Source organism: Mustela putorius, unplaced genomic scaffold (genome assembly GCF_011764305.1).
Source record: "Mustela putorius furo isolate JIRA1106 unplaced genomic scaffold, ASM1176430v1.1 tig00000508_pilon_pilon_pilon, whole genome shotgun sequence".
Taxonomy (NCBI): Eukaryota; Metazoa; Chordata; class Mammalia; order Carnivora; family Mustelidae; genus Mustela; species Mustela putorius.
This window is the reverse complement of record NW_025421402.1, coordinates 19206428-19219014: the sequence shown is the minus strand read 5'-3', so window position 1 is coordinate 19219014 and position 12587 is coordinate 19206428. Positions and strand designations below refer to the sequence as shown.

Sequence of the window (12587 nt, the reverse complement as noted above, 5' to 3'; positions counted from 1 at the left end):
AGGAGAACAGAGGCAAGAGAAATGTAGATAAAATTAAATTTCCTTACAAGGTGAAGCCTGTGGATAAATACCGGAGACGTGTAGTGTGACGTTCCTCCCGCTGCCTTAATGTTAATGCTTTGCTAGAAACTAAAAAACAACCTTAGCTTGACAATAGCCAGACCTCCAGGATGCTGTAATCTTCTCTGACATACAGAAATCCTTTTAGAGATTTCCCTTTTCTGCCCAAGGGTCCAGCTACAATAAAAACACTTTTTTGTACCATAAAACATTTCAAGAATCCTTTCTTGACCTTTGGGCTCAACAACCCTGCATTATTAGGACCATTCATGAGAAAATTCTAGGGGCGCCTGGGTGGCTCAGTTGGCTAAGCATCTGCCTTTGGCTCAGGTCATGATCTCAGGGACCTGGGATAGAGGAGCGAGCCTGGTGTTGGGCTCCCTGCTCCCTGCGGGGAGTCTGCTGCTCCCTCTCCCTCTGCCGTCTCCCCACATCCCGCCCCCCAATCTTTTTTTTTTTTTTTAAGATTTTATTTATTTATTTGACAGAGAGGGATCACAAGTAGGCAGAGAGGCAGGCAGAGAGAGAGAGGAGGAAGCAGGCCCCCCGCTGTGCAGAGAGCCCCACTGGGGGCTCGATCCCAGGACCCTGAGCCAAAGGCAGAGGCTTAAACACTGGGTCACCCAGGCGCCTCCCCCACCCCCCAATCTTGTCCAAACGTGCACGCTCTGGCTCTCTCTCTGTGTCAAATAAATAAATACTATTTTTTTTAAATGAGAAAATTATAAAAACCCGTAAGGATGCCAAGGAGATGTGTCGAAATCGACCCCTCCCCTTTTCTCTTCCACTTTATCCGTTTTCCAACATTAGTTACTAAAGGATTAAGGTTAACAAGAATATTTTCATCAATCATCAAACGTATGCACATACTCCATGATTAGACCACAGAGCAGAAATGTTAAAATGTATTGGAGCAAACATTAAGTGACTTCCACAAGTGAGATGCTGTTCTGACCATTATCTCTTTGTGTTCTCATGAAACCCGTAGTAGATTTTAGAAACCTTAATTTACAACCAAGATTCTAAGAGTTAAAGTAAAACACATAGAAATTCCTCTACTGTCCTTTGTAAAAAACCAAAATTCAGCCAAGTAAATTTTATTTTTATTTTATTATTTTTTTAAAAGATTTTATTTATTTCTCAGAGAAATAGAGACAGAGAGCACAAGCAGGGGGAGAGGCAAGCAGAGGGAGAAGCAGGCTCCCCATTCAGCAAGGAGCCCGATGCAGGACTCGATTCCAAGACCCCGAGATCATGACCTGAGCCGAAGGCAGACACTCAACCGACTGAGCCACCCAGGCGCCCCTCAACTGAGTAAACTGTAACATCAAATTGGCTCTATTAAGCAAGTCATGAATTGGGCAGCATCCCAGCTAGCAAGCTGGGAGATGGGGGAGCTCTGAGGAGGTGTACAAAATGGAAGGTTTTTGTTCGGGGGTTTTTCCCTCCAAATTTTTATTTAAATTCTAGTTAGTGTACATATGTGTACTATTGGTCTTAGGAGCAGAATTGAGTGATTCGTCACTTACATACAACACCCAGCGCTCATCCCTTCAAGTGCCCTCCTCCTGCCCATCACCCATCTAGCCCAACCCCCACCAACCCTCCATTTGTTCCCTGCAGTTAAGAGTCTCTGGGGCACCTGGGTGAGCATCCAACCTTTGGTTTCAGCTTAGGTCACGATCTCAGGATCTGGGATCAAGCCCCACACCGGGCTCTGCACTCCCCAGGAAGTCACTTGAGATTCTCCCTCTCCCTCTGCTCCTCGCTTGGCTCTCTCTCTCTCTAAAATAAATAAACAAATCTTTTAAAAAATTTTGAAGTCTCTTATGATTTGTCTCTCCCTTTCTCCTCTCTTTTTCCCTTTCCCATACATTCATCTGTTTTGTTTCCTAAATTCCCCATATGACTGAGATCATATGGTATTTGTCTTCCTCTGACTGACTTATTTCGCTTCGCATAATACCCTCTAGTTCCATCCACGTCATTGCAAATGACAAGACTTCATTCTTTTTGATGGCTGAGAAGTATTCCATTGTATATAGGCACCACATCCAAAATGGAAGGTTTTTATAGAAATCTCAGAGCGTGGGGCAAGGAGTTATTTTAACAAAGGTCTACCCCAGGCAAGATCAAGACCACCTTCCCATGGGGAAAGTGTAAGGGGGTCTTACCATGCTGACACGACTTCACCTTCCGTTGGGGGATGGAGAAGACCCATGTGACAGATTCTGATCAGAAAATGCCCGAGTGTTAAGACTTAAATTTCTGGGGGCGCTGGGTGGCTCTGTGGGTTAAAGCCTCTGCCTTCAGCTCAGGTCATGATCCCAGGATCCTGGGGCTCTCTGCTCCGTGGGGAGCCTGCTTCCTCCTCTCTCTCTCTCTCTCTCTGCCTACTTGTGATCTCTGTCTGTCAAATAAATAAATAAAATCTTTAAAAAAAAAAAAGACTTAAATTTCTAGGGAAAGTTGAAACTGCAATTAGACAGGGTAGTAAATCCTGGTTTGGTGACTTGGCCCAATGATGCCCTTTGGGACCCTTGGTATTCTATTTAACGATTTCCCCCTTTGATCAGATTCTCACCTTGACTGAGAGATGTGATCCAAATTGAAGCCCCTGCAGCCCCTCTCGGAGACACTGTAGTTCTCACAGCTTTCGTGGGTCCTCTGCGTGATATTCACGGGGGAGGGGAGGTATGTTTTTTGTTGACTCTGGGATATCCACAGGCCACAACTTCAGGCTCACAAGCCTTATGTCAGTGGTTCCCTTTCTGTCTCCTCTGACATTCTGGTCTAGGGAGATCATCTGCTTGGTACTAAGTGGCTTCGAACAGGCTCTGAAAGCTTTTGAGAGGATACAATGCAGCAGGGAGATTATTACGGGGACTAGGAGCCGGATCGGTCCCAACACTTGGCGTGAACTTCAGAGCCATGGTCCCTAAGAGCCAAACCAATCAAACACCCCCTTGAAAGAGTCACACTCTTTTAAGGCAGTGGCTTGCTCAGTGATCTAACACAGACATAAATGAGTTCCAGCCTCCCCAGCGTGCTAATCCAGACCCAGCAGGGGATGTTAGCTCCTTGCTCAGGTAAAAAGGCCCATTGTCACGCTAGAAGCTTCTGTCTTGAGTTTGGGAAAAAACGGGGGACTCAGACCCTCCAAGGGGAAGACAGGAACTGGTTTAGGGCTGTCTGCTATAAAGTCCACTTGGATAATCAGAATATGATATGCGGAGTTGGGGAAGAACAGAAAAAGTGTTTCCGTTTCCCCTGGAAAGAAAAGCATGACCAAGGAGGCAGGACTTGGAACCGACCTGACCTGAGCAGTATCCCCTAAGGCTTTATGCACTCTGTGAGGCCTCTCTGGCTCCATTTTCCTGTTTAAATAGTGGGGTTAATACCGATGTCATTGGGCTGTTATGAGGACTAAATCCCACGTGATGTTAAACACCTCTAGCAGAGGGGCACATGGGTGGCTCAGTCATTAAGCACCTGCCTTTGGCTCAGGTCATGATTCCAGGGTCCTGGGACCGAGCCCCACATCAGGCTCCCTGCTCAGTGGGGAGTCTGCTTCTCCTCTGCCCCTCCCCCTGCTCACGCTCTCTCTCTCTGTCTCTCTCTCTGTCTCTCTCTGTGTAATAAACAAATAAAAATTCTAAAAAATAATTTTAAAAAAAGAAATACCTAGCTGGGCATGCATTTTATTGACATGCACATAACTTTTCTCTGCACAGTCCTACTTCACATGCACACATGTGAGGCACGCCCGGCCCACCCACCTGGAGGGCCTGGGACATGCCCTTCAGCAGACCCCAGTGCCAGGAGACACCAGCAGGGAGACTGTGTACAGTGAGTTCCTGCCCACCCCAGGAGGCCAAGGTCAGGGGAAGGTCTGCTCACATGACTCTCTGGGTTCCAGTGTAGAAATGACAACAACATTGCAGGAAATGCCCCTGCTGCAGCAGAAAACCCTGGGGCCTGGCCTTTTACATTGTATTTTCTGGCCCAGCAAAGAGGCATTGTGACAATTAAACAAATAAACAGGGTCTTGGCCTTGAACTCCAAAGACTTTTGGCATTCTTATGCTTTTCCCCTCGCACGGCGCACCCCCACCCCTAAAGCCTTCCCTGTTGCTCAGGCCAGAATCGGAGAGAATTCTTTGATTCCTCTCTTTCCCTCACCCCTACACCCACGTTGGCAGGTCCAGTCCTTCCGCTTTCTCAGCCGGGAGCCCTCTCCCTCTCCTGGCCCCGGAGACAGGCTCTGCCTCCCGCTCCCCACTCCAGGCCCACCCTGCCCCCACTGCAGCTCAGGGAGACTCTTCACCGTGGAACAGACCCCAACACCACTCCCTCCCCCTGTGCAAAGAACCCATCGAAAGTTTCCCCTTCCCTCACCCTCACTGCCAAGGTCCACGAGGACAGGCGCCGCACGGTCGGTCGCTAGCGTGCCATCCCGGCCTGGTGCTGGGCACAGCGCGGTGCTCAGGGAACACCCGCTGGACAGCTGTGAGAGGCTGAGCGTGTGAAAGAAGGGAGACGTTGATAAGTGAAGGACACCACACGGCCAAGCATCCTTCTCTGACTCTCCAAGACACGTGCCATGGTGGGGTCAGGAGAAGCCCCCAGCAGAAACCCACGTATGTGACCTCAGGTCGGCTTGGTGTCCGAGGAATTCCCCAGGAAACCTCACATGCTGAGCCTTCCAGAAACCACCACCCAGCACGCCCGCTGCCGCCCTCTGGGATGTCTGTCTTTGTAAAGGTTCACGGAACTGCTGCTGGGTCACAGGTGTCGTACGGAGCACTGAGGATGCAGCAGTGAACTTGACCGTCCCGGCTGCGGTGGAGCCTGCGTTCCGGGGTTGGGGGGAGTGTTGCCCCACACAAGCGAGCTGGACACGTAACTGCACAGTGGGATGGCGGGAGCCGGATGCGAGGACGGACAGTCACATCCTCAGGTGGTATGAATGAGGACAGGCTCCTCACCTTCTCTGCCTCAGCCTTCTCTTCCGCGGGATGGGCTCGTGACAGTTCCTCCCCGTAGGGCCCTATTAACACAGAAGTCAGGTCTTTCCCTTGTCTGCTCAAAGCCCGCAGCGGGGCCTCACCTCACTCTGAAGGACAGCCGCATCACCCCCGTGGGCCCCAAGGCCGGCATCATGGCCCGCCCCCGCGTCCATGCCTCCAGCCAGCTCCCCAAACTCATTCCACCCCACTGTACCCACAACTCCCCCTGGCCGTCTGGCCGCTCCGCATCGGGCCAGGCAGCACATGGCCAAACTCCACTCACTTCGAGATCAGACCTAGGGGAGCCCCAGGGCCAGACCGCTGAGCTGCCTGGTCAGCCTCCCATCCCCTTGTCCCCACACACACTGTCTACGCATTCAGGACAAGGAGCAGCGGGGCAGAGCCCCAAGTTTGTTCCCAGTGATCCAGAGCCGATTAAAATGGAGGCCAAGACTCAGGACAGGCGGGAGGCTGCGTGTCCAGGAGAACCGATTCGTTCCAGCAGCTGAGATCAGGGAAGGTTGCATGGAGGAGGCGGCCTCAAAGGTGAGCCTTCTGAGAGAAGCAGAGGTCCAAGTACAAGGTTGGGAGGCAGCTGACTCAAGGGCTGGGGCAAAGGCGGCCAGGGCTGGAGCAAAGGGCAGGGCTTGGCCTCTGGGGGCCTTCCGTGGAGAGCCCTGGTCACGAGGGAGAGCAGGCCCGAGGGTGTGGTGGGATCGGGGAAAACAGCAGCGGCCAGAAAACAACTCGATGCCTCCTCCGGACAGGGGAGCGGGGCTGCTGGGGAAGTGATTCCTATTGTTTCTGTTTCCTTCTCAGGGGGCTGCGGAGAGGCGGCGTCAGGCCTGCCGACTGTGAGAGCGGCCTTGAGAGCTCCTTAAGAGGTCAAGAGGGAGGAAAAATAGGAAATGGTCTCCTTGAAGAAAGTAAAGATAAGCAAGATCAAAGGACAAAGAGACGGGATCTTGTCAGAGGGAAGCTACGAGAAAATCCCTCAGACTCGGGGAACCAGAGCCGCGGGATCCTAAGAAGGCACCATCTGCTTCAACCATACCCGGGTCCAGAGAAGCAGAGGGACTGGTTCAAAGCCACACAGCCCACGGCTTTCCTGACTCCCTGGTTAGTGCTCCAATGACTTCTGCGCTGAGAGCAAGTGCCAAGGAAGACCTAGGTCCCTTCTCCCTCCCAAGCTCAGGGTTAGCAGAGGAGGGTCCCCTGTTCCCAACCAGGCAGGTCATCCCCTGCCCACGTGTGCAGGAAGACCTCAGGGCCCAGGGCCTCCTGGCCTTGGAGGTCAAGGCACTATTCTGTCCAGCACCCATGACCTCTAAGGCCCAGGGCACCCCTGCTGCCTGGCTCCAGCCCCAGCCAACCAGGAGAACAGGGTGGGCCATGCCTACGTAAGGCACCTCCTCTGGAAAAGTTCTGCCTTTGCCAAGGTCAGTGTTTATGACTCGGGCTGAGGCTGCTGCATTGTCCCCACCACTCCCTGGACATCCCGCTCCAGACACCATCGCTCACTTTGCTCCCTCCTTTGGACCTTGGCGCGTGTTAGTCCCGTTAGTCCCTTTCCTCTCCCCACGCTTCTGCCCCGCTGCCTGGACGGCTCCTGCGGCTCGTCACGCAGGCCCCAGCTTTGATGTCCCTTGCCGTGTGGGCAGCGTCCCCAAGATAGGGTCGGGGCCACTCCTGAGGGGCCCCTGGATCTCCTCACTCATGCTCCTCTCACACTGGATCTTAACTGGCTGGACCTATATGATTGCATAAACGTCCCCTCAAGGCCAGACCTGACTTTCTTATTTCCAGAAACAAAAACTCACTGAGCTCTTTCTATGGCTTTCACTACCTCGAGAATGAAAGTCCTCCTGGTAACCCTACAGAGTGGACAGTTATTCTACGCTCTCATCAGATGGACGAACTGTGATTCAGAGAGGTTGAGCCTCTTGCCCAAGGTCACACAGGGAATCAGATTTCAGAGCCAGAGCAGTGGACACCCAGAGGTGCTCCCCAGATTGGCCTTCCAGAAACGACTCACCCCTGCTCCTGGGAATATCTGCAGACAGCTTTGCAGCAAAAAGCATTTTTTGAGAAGGCCCCAGCTCTGGAGAGCGAGCCACTCTGCCCAGAGGGCAGCCAATGGCCACAGACAGATCAGCATGGGGACAAGGGCTGGGCCATCCTGGAGCGAGTCAGGACAAGCCTGCAAGGCCCTGCTGACTTCAGGGTTCCCGGGGGTGGCCTGAGGCCACGGCTGGGCCTCCTCTGCCCAGTCTCGTCTCCTCCCGGGGTTGAGCCCACGGCGCCTCTGTGGGGAGCGAGCTCTGAAGGCCACACCCGAGCTGGGGCTTTCCACAACGTCTGCTGTATTCGGTCACAAAGCGAGGTTAACAGAATTCCAAAGCGGGTTCGGGATTCCAAACTCCATGATGTTTCACCCCACGATTAGCTTGGCTTCGGAGGCGGCACACCAAGCAGAACAGACAGGAAGTCACCCAGCAAGCTAGCACTGCCCTTATGGGAAGTGCACGAACCCCGGCCGCCAGCCGTCTGTGGTCACCACTGGGACAAGGCCTCTGTTCCATCCCGTCTGGCAGAGCCCTCGGCGGCAGCAGCCTTTTCGAAGTGGTCGGACAGAGGGCTCCTGTCTGAAGAGGCAGACGGTTTGTTGCAAGAGTCCTCCCTGTTTGGAGGGACGGAACCAGGCTCGGGCCCCGCAGACGCCCTCCGCTCCTGCTCCGCGCCGGTTCTGGGACGTCGTCCGCTGGCGCTGCTCTCGGCGATGTCTCATAGCTACAGTGCCCTTTACTCCTTGTGTCATTGCTTGACGTGAGTGACTCCATCTTGCTCTCTAGGCCCTCCGAACTTCCCACATGTGACCCTGCGACCCGGGGCCGTGTCACAGCGGGAGACACAGCCACCCCCCCCCCATCCTATCGCCTCCCCACAGAGCCGCCCGACCATCCAGTCTGGTGCGGGCACACGGCAGGTGCACAAGGCTTCTTTCCTGAACACATGAGCGACACATATGAGGAGGCTCCTTTGGGTGATTAATGAAAGTGTGTATTTCTTCTCTGGGTCCTCATAGTTGTGATTACTGAGTTTGTAGGACCCTTGGGTGTCTGCCATGAGCCATGACCATGACCTCTTGCCCCCTGATCCTCTGAGAGCCCCGAGCTTTCCCGGTGATCCGTAGACAGCCTGTTTGTCCTTTGAACACGGTGCCCAAAGGAGGTAAAGGACTTCTGCACCCTCATGTCACAAACAGGACCAGTCTCGGGGTTGGGAAAGAAGGCCAGCAGCAAACCTAACCCAGGTCGGGTGAAAGTGCAGAGTCCTTCCTCATCTGGAGCGGCTGGAAAAGATAGAAAGCTACAAATAAACCTTTTCCTGGAACCTCCAGCCCCTCTCCCCCACATCAGCTCTGGGGCAGCTCTAGGTGGGTTTGTTTTAAGCGAACGGAAAGGTGGGGCTCTGCCCCCAACAGGAACCTGGAAACCATCCCCTGTGTAGATAAAGGATAAGTTTAGGGGGAAAAGAGAAAAACATTAACAATGGAGGGGGAGCGGACTGTGTGTCTCCTTGCCCCCAGGTCCCTCCCTCGCCCTCCAGCCCTCTCTCCTGCAGCAGGCTGGGGTCCAGCCGCACCGGGATGGGGCAGGTGAGCATCCAAACAGGCCAGGTCTGGCCACTCGCTGCTGACAAAATCCAGAGGTGGTGACACAAGAAAGGAATTTATTTCTGTGAGGCCACCGCCGCGAGGACAGTGGCCTGGCATTTCAAAGTCGGCCTCCAAAATACCGAAAATAGTTGTAGGTGTGGGGCGCCTGGGTGGCTCAGTCGTTAAGCGTCTGCCTTTGGCCCGGGTCATGATCCCAGGGTCCCAGGATCGGGTTCCCTGCTCAGCTCCCTCTCCCACTCCCCCTGCTTGTATTTCCTCTTTCGCTGTCTCTCTCTTTGTCAAATAAATAAATAAATAAATGCAGTGCAGACGTGCAGGGAGCAAGGAAGGTTCAATCCACCACCGTCCGGGAGGGAGTCAGCCATGGGCAGGCGGGGGCTTGCTGGCTCAGGGCGCTCCTGGCTGCGGGAGGACAGAGTTTTGGGTCCCATCTAGGGATGCTTTGCCCCTAGAGTCTTCCACCTGAGCCCAGGGACAAGCTGGAAACAAGACCCCACTAAACCAGCTGAGATCAGAAATGGAGGCAGCCCAAGTTCCTCTCTTATCCCCACTCTGGCTCCCTGGGTTTTCTTTCCCTCCTGGCGTGTGTCCGAGACAAGGAGCTGCACCGCAGCAGAGCCAGTCGGCCAGGAGAACCAGCACTAGCCCCTCCCTCCGTGCCGAATGACTCCACATCTGATCTGCCCAGCAGACACTGCTTCCTCGACTTTACAAAAGAAACCAAGCCCTGAAATTCAAAGGGGTCATGGAACTCGTCCAGGGTCCCGTGGCTAGAGGACTGGGAAGCCAGGTGGAGCAATGCCTGGGGTGTTCCTGGGGTGCAGGGGGGGGGGTTCCTGCTAGCCTGGGGGCTTGGGCATGTGGCCTCTGGGCGCTGTGGGGAAACAGGAGGTCTGGCCCCAGGGGGACACAGTACTCAGGAGGTGGGAATAGTAACTGTTGCTGCAGAAATCACACCAAGGATTGGGGGGAGCAAAAATTCAAACCCCCCCAACCTGGGGGGGCACAGATCCCTTCCCCAGCTCCCTTGTCCTGCTGATGAGGGAGCAGAAGGCTGGCCGAGGACCAAGCACTAGCAGACACCCTGCCCCCCACCCTGACCCCGAGCTCCCGGGGAGGGGGGGCGAGAAGGAGTGACATTCTTCCAGGAATCTCCCAACCCTCTTACTTTTAATGCCTTGCTAGAGGGGAAAACAAGCTAGACAGTGGCAAGGCCTCAGGCATCTTAAGAGTCTTCTTAACATATGAAAATCCCTTTGAAAACTCCCTTTTTCCTCACCTCCCCCAACCCCACAGTGTTTAACCAGCCACCCCTCACGAGCAGGGGGTAGCAGCTCTCTCCCCCCACCGGGCCTGTCCCCGTGCTTTAGTAAACCACCATTCCGCACCAAAGACATCTCAAGAATTCCTTCTTGGTTGCCGGCTCTGGACTCCACCCCCCCGAACCTCTCCTATATTCCAAAACCACATTACCACCCTCTGTGTGGGGTGCAGCGGTCGGATGGGGGCCACCAAATGTGCGGCACCCCAATTGGGTGGGGGCTGATGGCACAGGTGGAAGTTACTTCCCCAACGAAGAATAAAAGAGAAGTTTACTGAGTCCAGCACAGGGGCTCCTCGGGCAGAAGAGCGAAGGAGCGACTGTCCGACCGTCCGCTAAGCGGGTGGCGAGGGTCACGGGTGTCAGTAGAGGGAAGAAGGGTGCGGACGTGGGGCCGTTGCCCTGTTCTGGCAGTCTCGGGACCCGGCCTGCTGGAACTGGTCGGTTGGGGCCCATGGCTATTTCGAGGTGGGCCGCTTACCCGAGTTGGCTGGTCTCGGCTCTCCGGTCGCCGGGGCCCTTTCTGCCTTGCTCAAGCCTGTCCCTCAGAGCAGCTAGATGTGGCGTAAGGAGGCAGGGAAGCAACTATCTCACCAGCTGTCTCAGCACCTCAGGATTCGTGGTCGGAGGGGCTGTGGGCGCGGGAGCCTTCGTGGCAGGGTCTCTAGCTCCCTAGGCTGGATCCCAGCACTGGGCCCTGGAATGCAAATTGGATGTGATTAGGCCGAAAGCGCCCTCTCCCTTGGGGGGAGGTTAACAGATCACCCCCCAGGTAATCCCGGGGTGGGGGGGGCAGGGAACAGAGCCTGAGAGGAACCGTGAGTTGGGGGGCAGCCGGAGCCCGGGTCTCAGACTTTCCTGGCCACAGAACCAAATCTAAGGAGGTGGTGAAGCTGGTCAGCACAGCACAGTCACAGCCAAGACACTGCCTGGGATGCCCCTCGAGACCCTGGGGGCTCCGGAGTCGGGTGGCGGGGCAGGGGGGCAGCGGTGCGGGGGAAGCAAGGGGAATCTCTGGGAGCAGACGGGATCCCGGGCCTGCGGGACCTCGAGCATCGCCCACTGACTTACGGAAATGACAGCACCAAGAGGCGCATTCAATCTTGGTTTTGCCTCAAAAAGTAAAGGCAATAAAGGAAAATCTAAATAAAGTCAGCGCCTTTCTCTCCCCGACGCTACAGATCGCAAAATACACAGACCGTCCTCCATCACAGAAAGCCTCTGCTCCCGGGCTCCGAGAGGGGGCTTCCGAATAACAGCTAACTCGGGTTCTTTCCACGATGAAAGAAGATAAACACATCAAGTGTTTCTTCCCAGCAGATAAGTCCCGCGCAAACGCACCAAAGAGGTGTCGGTCACCACGTTCTACTTCTGCAGCGATTCTAAACGTGTCTCCTAGGAAGGGAAACAGACATGATTATTTACCCCTATGTTGAGTTTTTTAAAAAGATTTTATTTATTTATTTAATACATATATATACACACACACACACACAGAGCCAGAGAGCCCAAGCAGGGGAAACAGCAGAGGGAGGAGGAAAAAGCAGGCTCCCTGCTGAGCAGGGAGCGGCAGATCGGAGGACCTCAGGACCCCAGGACCAGGATCGGAAGGCAGATGCTTAACCATCATGGAGCCTCCGAGGTGGCCCATTCCGCCCCCACTCCCCCCACTTGGAAGGAAGAAAGTGGGTCTGGGGGAAGGGTATGCTCTGGAATTAAAGAGCAAGGCAAAGGAAGGGTTCGCTCTTCGCCGGCTCAGTACTTTTGTCCTCAGTTCTGTATCACCTCCGAACCAGACACACTTGTCTAGAGCCTGGTCTACAGGTTATGCAAGCGAATCACCTGAGAAAACACCTGTAAAACAAAAACAAACTGCAGAGCCAGTCCCCGAGGTGTTGAATTCTGATCCTAACTTGCTGTCCGAGGCTGGAAGGTACACGCCGCACCCCCGCGGGGGAGATTAGGCCTGGCCATCCAGCAGCCAAACCTTTGTTCCGACCTGCCCTTCCCCTTCCAGGCCTGCCCCTCTGTGGCTTTCACACCGACCGGGCTCTGGCATGGAGCCTCAATCTGGACACCTCCTTTCCCTGTGAAGTTCGGTGGAGGGGTTTGGCTCCAAAGCCTTGCCTCTTAAAAAAAAAAAAAAAAAAAAAAAGATCCCTCGTATTATTTTTTCCCACATTGCCCCATGAATGGTCAAGGGAGTATGAGATTCTTTTTTTTCTCAGGTTTTTGGCCAAACCACAGACTCTCAAATACAGCCTTTACAAGGATGCTCTGGGCATTTCTCCCCCTTTAACTCTGTATATAAATTGTACTCTAAAATACATTTACAGAGAGATCTACAAAGTTTTCAAAAGTTTGGGGATGATGGCATCACAAAGTTAAATTCAGTTTACGGGGGCACGGGGTGGGGAGACATTGTGGGGGCAAAGCCCACAGCAGCAGCTCCCTGAATCTGAACCTGCAGGGCAGGTTTCCCAGCCCCGTGACCACTGTCTGCCCAGGGCGCCGCCATG

At 54.2% G+C, this 12587-nt stretch overlaps 1 long non-coding RNA gene across 3 annotated transcripts; it reads right to left on the bottom strand.

The window, feature by feature from the left end:
• Positions 1-2038: 2038 nt before the first annotated feature.
• On the bottom strand, positions 2039-11553 carry LOC101691401. Of its 3 annotated transcripts, none has more exons than XR_006607073.1 (4): positions 10550-11550; positions 7104-8420; positions 4458-5109; positions 2039-2904 (listed from the first exon to the last, which is right to left on the bottom strand). It is a non-coding gene; the product is annotated as an uncharacterized LOC101691401 (long non-coding RNA). The 3 variants fall into 3 exon arrangements; XR_006607074.1 differs by lacking the exon at positions 2039-2904 and having other exon boundaries at positions 3691-5109; positions 10550-10765; positions 11410-11553; XR_006607072.1 differs by lacking the exon at positions 2039-2904 and having other exon boundaries at positions 3691-5109; positions 10550-11553.
• Positions 11554-12587: the final 1034 nt, after the last annotated feature.